Source organism: Vipera ursinii (assembly GCF_947247035.1).
Source record: "Vipera ursinii genome assembly, chromosome: 1".
Lineage (NCBI taxonomy): Eukaryota > Metazoa > Chordata > Lepidosauria > Squamata > Viperidae > Vipera > Vipera ursinii.
The window spans coordinates 154336127-154343949 of NC_139512.1; the positions used below are offsets into that span (position 1 = coordinate 154336127).

General features: G+C 36.3%; 1 protein-coding gene across 2 annotated transcripts in view; it reads left to right on the top strand.

Moving 5' to 3' along the window:
* Window positions 1-3458, top strand: part of XIRP2 (xin actin binding repeat containing 2) — a 142931-nt gene extending 139473 nt beyond the window's left edge. For both annotated transcript variants that reach the window (XM_083365366.1, XM_083365367.1), the window contains exon 9: window positions 3269-3458. The gene's annotated coding sequence lies outside the window, so the exon portion shown is untranslated. The remainder of the gene's footprint in view (window positions 1-3268) is intronic.
* Window positions 3459-7823: the final 4365 nt, after the last annotated feature.

Sequence of the window (7823 nt, forward strand, 5' to 3'; positions counted from 1 at the left end):
CAATTCACCATGGAAACAGAAGCTAACAATCAACTTCCCTTCCTTGATGTCTTAGTCTACAAGAAATCCAACGGCTCCCTAGGACACACTATCTACCATAAAAAAACACACACAAACCGCTATCTGAACGCACTCTCACACCACCACCCAGCACAGATCAACTCCGTAGCCAAGACACTCATCTCCAGAACAAAACACCTAGCTGACGAACAACACCTAAAAACCGAACTACACACTCTCACTAATGTACTAACAGCCAATGGATTCCAAAGAAACACGATTACCAACTTAATCCGAAGAGAGACACCCACAAAAACCCAAGACAGAGAACAAGAAAATGGCAAAGCCCTCCTCCCATACTTAAAAGGGACCACAGACAGAATCAGCAAGGTCCTCCAAAAACACAACATCAAAACAGCATTCTACACAGACAGAAAAATATCCACCATCCTAAGAAACCCCAAGGACATAATTGGGTTAGAAAACCAAGGAGTATACGAAATCCCATGCACCACCTGCCCCACCACATACATCGGACAGACCAACAGAAGAATAAGTGCACGCATTGAAGAGCACAAAAACTCACTCAGAAAGGGAGAACAAACTTCATTCCTGGTCCAACACTTTGAAGCCACGGGACATGAAATTGATTTTAAAAAAACCAAAACTATTGCCAAAATTGAACATTTTAACAACAGAATAATCAGAGAAGCCATTGAGATAGAAAAACGCCCCCACAGCATGAATAAACGAGATGATACCTCTCGTCTACCAGCCATTTGGAAACCCGCCTTGATTGACAGACGAAGCCCAACCACCAAGAATGATACCAGACCCAAACTCATGATAACATCACATGACATCACCACCACACAACCATTCAAAAAGCAAATCCGAACCCACAACGATAAAGACACACAACCACAAAACAGAAACCTAACTACAGCTGCAACATCAGCCACTTTAAACCCCTCCAAACCACACAATAAGCAAACTGACACCCACTATAAAAACATGGCACCACCACAAACACGAAGCCGAACAAAAGCAGCACAACTCACCAGCTCAGGTCTGGAGCTGGCAGCTGAGACCAGCCCATCCACTCAGAACACACCCCCACCCAATCAGAACACCCCCACCATTCAAAACACACTCCCACCCAATCAGAACACACTTGGTCCCCTACCCAATCAGAGCACACCTCCACAGAACACACCCCCTCTGGCAGTTTAAAAAAGAGGAACAAACAGCCACATGCTTCTCCCAGAAGAAGGAAACAGAAGCCTGATGATGATGGATGGGATTCCATCGAAACGTTGCGCCTACACCTTTAATTCTACGCGGGGAAAAACCCGAAAAACCAAGGATCCACATACAGGCACCCGCGAAAACCTCAGAAAACAAATATATATATATATATATATATATATATATATATATATATATATATATATATATATATATATATATATATATATATATATATATATATATATATATATAGTACTGATAGTGAACGTACGCTGAAACTGATGTATCACAGTTGGACCCCATACACAGTAATCCACTGCAAATGTCAAAGTCACACAATTTTGAAAGATGATAGAATAATATTAAGCTTCTAAAAAAGTCAGATTTTCTGTGGCTTTGATAACACACAAACATTGGGAGGCTCAAAGACGACTATTCTAAAATAAAAACATGGGAGCATTTCATATTCCTCAGGTTACCTTGCTGGATATAGAAGATGTCAGAGAAAAAAGTAGCAGAGACAGTAAATGAAAAGGCATTTTTGTAGAGATGCAAATTATCAATTTATCCCCTGTTGTTTTAAAACTAAAAATAATGTTTCAGTAAGGATTACTGTGGTAGAGGACAGGAAGGCCTGGAGGAACATTGTCCATAGGGTTGCGATGGGTCGGACACGACTTCGCAACTAACAACAAGGATTACTGAAGATATTTAACAGACATTTAAGGCAAATATTAACAAAGAAAGTACAAAATGCTTCTCTTCCCACACATCAAATGGACATATGATCTTCTTTTTATGTTCTCTGAAATTGTTGGGGTTTTTTTTGCAGATGTGTCATTATCAAACTAGGTGATATCATCAGTGCTTGAAGGGAATGGGGTTTGATCTTATTTTTATATACTAGCGGCCTGCCCTTTCAGTACTGGTGGGAATGTTCTTGGTGCTTCCTTCACTAAGCTGTTTTTTTACTGTTACCTTGTTTGTCTGCTTTGGTGTACCATTAGTTGAATGGTACATAAATGTTGTTTATCTCTATGTGCCTGTTGATGGCTGATTTGTCTGAGTGCCAGGCCTCCAAGAATTCTCTGGTGTTTGGGGACTTGGCTTGGTCTAGAATGCTCAGTTTCCCAGTTGACACTATGGTTGACTCTGTCCATGTGTTGTGAAATTAAGACATTTTTATTGTGTCTTCTGACTGCAGATTATTGCAGATGATTGTCTTAAAAGGTGAGCAAAAATTAACACTATGATTAACCCTAGACCAACAATCAAGAAGTAAACAATACCCACTTGAGGAGCTACAAATACAGACAAATAATCTAACAATAAACAGCCTAATCAAGGAACTACCAAGATTACTCCCACCAAGCCTGACAGGGCAAGCCACTAATATTAAAAATAAGAACAAACCCCACACCCTTCTAGCACTGTTGTTACCTAGTTAGATAATGAAACATCTGCAAGAAAACCACAAAGCTCAGAGAGCGCTAAAGACCCCACACTTTAGACCTGAGCTACAAATAGTCTATTCTATTGGAACTTCTTTTTGATTTCCACAATGAATGGAAAATGTTGAGCATGTAGCAATTCTGTTAAAAATCATGGAGCTACACAGAACTGATCCTCCAACACTGTCAAATTTATAACAAACTTTCAAAATATTTTGCTTTAAAATACACTAAGAAAAAGACTTCTTTGATCTATTCTGTGCTACTTATTTCACGAAGAGTGAAATTAAGCATTTAAAGCGCAATCTTAAAAGTACACAATTTGGAGTTAGATTTAATCATATTCTGAGTAATCCCATAAATATTCATCATGGCTTAAATCCAGCGTATGACTAAGTATTGATCTAACAATATTATTTAATTTATTGGTATAATATAGAGAGAGAGAAAGAGAGAGAGAAAAAAATATATTTATAGATACTAAAATTACAATTAATTACAGCTAAAACATTCTTGGACTGTTTATGATTGAAAAATTTAAAACATTTTTTTCTTTTATTTGACAGCTTAGGAAATTATGCTTCTCTCCATGGTAAAATATATTGCAAACCACATTTTAAGCAACTTTTCAAATCCAAAGGAAATTACGATGAAGGCTTCGGACACAAGCAACATAAAGAATTATGGATTTCCAAAAATCAGAAAGGCCCTATTAGTTGTGCTCCTGCTAAAGAAATTCATAAATCCATATCAAAAGTGAATAAAGCAACTGCTCATATGCTGCATGCTGGCAATCCACAAGTCCATTGTGAAACTATGAATGATAATTTACAACTGAATACAGAGAGGAGCAAATTAAACATTACGTGGCCCCCTTCTATAGAAACTCCCAAAAATTCACTCTCAAGTGACATGATTACAGTAAATAAACCAAAATGGCCCCCTGAAATTTCTGAATATGAGACTGACAGAATTAATACAAATCTTTCTGTGGGTGACACAAGCCAACAACAGTTCGCAAATTGTAATAGCCATCTACATTCAGACAACCGTTCCTCTCCCACTCCTGCACCTAAGGAAGAGGAACCTACTAATGTTATAACAGCAAAGACATGCGATGACCAGAACAGAATCATGCAAAAGAGAGCAGATGTGGCTAATGACTCAGAGAAGGAAAAAGCAAGTGAAAGCAATGATAAGGTGGCCGTGCAAAGTACTAACAAGGAGAGAGATGGAGAAAATAATGAAGCTAATGTTGCTGAAGTTATACCAGTTACAAACACTGATGAGGAGGCTGAATGGCAGAGTAATCAAAACAGTACTATGAACAATAATAATAATAATAACAACAACAATGATAATAATGGCTTTCAAACTACTTTTCCACATCACAAACTCTTTAGTCAGGGAACATCATTTGAGGATGGTCCCATTTACAGTAGTGGGTCAGGGAAAGAATCCTGCCTCCCAATCTACATTTGAAAGACTAGAAAGATGTGAGGTAAATTTAGAAGTGCTCTACATACCTGACTCGGAAGTCAGCTTTTCCACAGAGGTTTTCAATCTCACAGACATTGAAGAAAGCATCAAAAGAGAGCATTTCATTACCTCAGATAGTCTTATTCGGCAGAAAAATGAAGATGCCCATGGCGAAAAACAATGCATTAACAACAAAGTCATTTTAAAGGAAGTGAATGTTGCAGTATTTCCTTTTGAAGGCAAATTACCAGGCAGTAAGGAATCAATGAAATATGTCAAAATATTAGGTGCTATTTCATGTGATCAAGCGGCAACAGAATTCTTACCAGGAAATGACAGAATTGGTCTATTTGGCTCTATAGCCCCAACCGAAAATGTTGATGGTCCACGTTCTGAAGACTGCATGCATTACCATGGTACAATTTGTCAGCATGAAGGAAAGGAATGCAAAAAGATGAAAGCGGATATATTAGATTTGCTGAGCTTAAACAATAGAGTTGTTTTGCCATCTCAAAAAGAACAAATCAGAATAGGCCACCCAAGTAAATGTGAGCAAATTAAAAAAAGCTGTCAGAATGACGATCATTAATATGTGCAGTTGGACTGACCAAAGCACATTGGTAATTTTCTTTGAAGAGTTGGTTAAAAACTTATGTATCTCTAATTTGTGGAACATATATATTTAATCTAGTTACCTACCAGAATTTTGAAAGAAATAATTATCTACATTTCTACTGGAAAACATGCTTGAACTTAATTTGCTTAAAATGCATTAGAATCCATGTACATCTAGAGCCATTTCATATATATTTGAAAGTTACATACCTGTACTTTTATTTTCCTTTATAGTTAATAAGGATTATTTCATATAGTTATTAAGGATTACTTCATTTACTTTCAGGGAGTAAAATGAAAAGTATCTTTTTAAGATGACATAGCGTAAATGAAATCTATGAGCATTTCCATTCCCATTGACGTATGGAAGCCATCACTTAGAATTGTAGCCGAGTGGTGAACATTTACCTACTCTTTGAAAACAAGCTGTAAGATTCTCTTACTACTGCACAATTTCAGTGTTATGCTTTAACCATTGTAATGAATTTAGAGATTATGCACCTGGTGTGCTCTAAGCGCTAGACAAATATTTCTAAAATTATTTTTTCACCTACTGTTTTACTGTAACAAAACTGTTCTATGATATAGTAAGTACATTTTGGGTTTGTTTGTTTTTTAGCATTACACCCTTTTTCCCCCAAGAAACATTGAAATACAAATACTCAATTGAACTAAATGATCAAAAATGCACTATAGTTCCCTCACCATTTGTGAGCTATAATCTTTATTTTTTTTTGTTTTCCCAGAGTTCACTTGCCTTCAGAGTTTTCCGGCCATGTAACATGCACATTTTGTTCCTTGAAAACCAACAAGAAGGAGCAGAATCCAACAAAATGTGAAATGTGCATTGCTGAATACAATTGGGGAAAAAAGATGCATGGGATTACACATTAACAGTTCAATTCTATTCATGTCTACTGAGAAATAAGTCCCATTAAGTTTAATGGACTTTGCTCCCAGAAATATAGGATATTGACTCTCTTTTCCTTTAATGAAAGAAAATTAACTTGATTATCTTCCACTGAATCCAATAGGAAATGAACTCACTTAAATTTCACTGGACTTTGTTCAGCAATAAAGCCAAAAGGCAGAAGCGAGAACAATATGGAAAATATTAGCAGAAATGGTGAGCTGAGGAACTAACGTTAATTTACCAAATTAGTTCAACTTTTTGGAAAAGCAAACCAAGCTCAATTTTAGAATCCGTGTGTACCTAGTCCCATTAGCAACACTGAAGCTTGTCCTTATGTACTGAATAAAATGGTTTTCCTAGGTTAGCCCAGCTTGCATGGGTGTACTTCATTAGGCAATTGACAAAACTGAATAAAAAGCACTTTACAAAATGCCGTTTCTGAATTTATTTTTAAACCCACTGCACTTTAAGATTAGTTACTGTATAGCAAATTATTTGAATCCTTTTAGAATACAACAGTTACTTGGCAGTAAATATTTTAAAAATGGATAGTGCCCATACAGTGAAATTTGGTTTTCAAAATTATTCTTCTCTTATTGTTACATTATTCTTGTTGAAAATATAAACATCTTGTTTGCAACATTCCCAACCAAAAGTCATAAGGAGGACTTAAGGGCATGTGATATTGAGGGATGATATACTCCAATACTCTAATAATTGATATTAAGTGGCCCAATATCTCCCTTACAGAGCCAAGATATAGCCACAATGATGAGCTATTTCCCACAGTATTAGTTTCTAAGCTCCACTTTTAAAACTAGTATTCACTGGAAGATTACATTGGTGCACAGAGACTCCAGTTAGTAATATTCTTACGTGTTCCCAATAAATCATCATCATCAACTTTTCAAGCTGCATAAACCAGTGACCCTCATTAATGTGAAAGTTGAACATTGTATCTTAACCATAAATAATGTGAAATAGCATTTTACTTACACAAACATTTATTTGCTATTTATTCATTCACTTTCACTGAGTTATCTTCAAGTCCAAACATCCATCATCACGTCCTGCAAGACAAACATGATAAAAATGTGAGAACTTTGGCTGCATTTATGCACAAGACTTGGGCTGCATTTATGAATTTAGTAAGACAGTAGATGCTGACTAGATGTTACAGAGGTTGAAGAATTTTATTCCCCTTCCCTTCTCTCCAAACACCAATGTTCTAACTGAAACATATACTGTACAGTATGTGGCTATTTCTTTATTTCTTTATTTGGACTTTCATGCTGCTTCAATTCAGACTCTAAGCAGCCACATTCTTGACCAATTGTTGATTGATCAATCAACAAGGGAATCAGTCAGCTTCTCAGAATTTAAATATAAATGGCCAATCACGTGACCAACTGACCACACTGGCACACAAGATATATATAAGCTAAAAAGGAATAGAACAAGACACTTCTACCAAAGTCCTACTGATGATGTTACCTAGTCTGGTAACAAAACATTTGGAAACTAAACTGCAAGCTGGGAAAGGAAAACACCGTCAAAATCTAAAATTTAAAATGCAAGTATTTTCTATTATGTCATAGGTGTTTATTCTTTTTTGAATATATTTCTAATTTACTTTGTTCCATGCAGATTAGAAAATAAACATTTGCATGTTCATTTATCCAATTGAAAGAGGCCTGCTCCGAGTTCAGAGGCATCAGGGTGAGAGCAAGAAAAGCTACAGAATAAGCAGCAACCTATTTGGGGCTGTACGTTCGCGTTATAAAAGAACAAACCAGCACATTTTTTTGCACATAAATGCGAAGCTTGAATTATCAGAATCAAAAATTAGAAACCTCTCTGTTTAAATGGAATCACATAAGAGACATTTTATATAATGATGGAATCATAACATTAATTGACTGTGGACTGTCAAGTTGGTGCTGACTCTTGGTGACCACGTAAAAAAAAAATCCATGACATGATATGTCCTAAATCTGACCTTTAGCCACTTTAAGTAAATCTATCCACCTTGTGGTTGATCATCAGATAGCTAGGTCTCCAAATAATGTGTCCAAATTCTCAACTCCCTGCTCAGTAAAGGAATCAAAATTAAG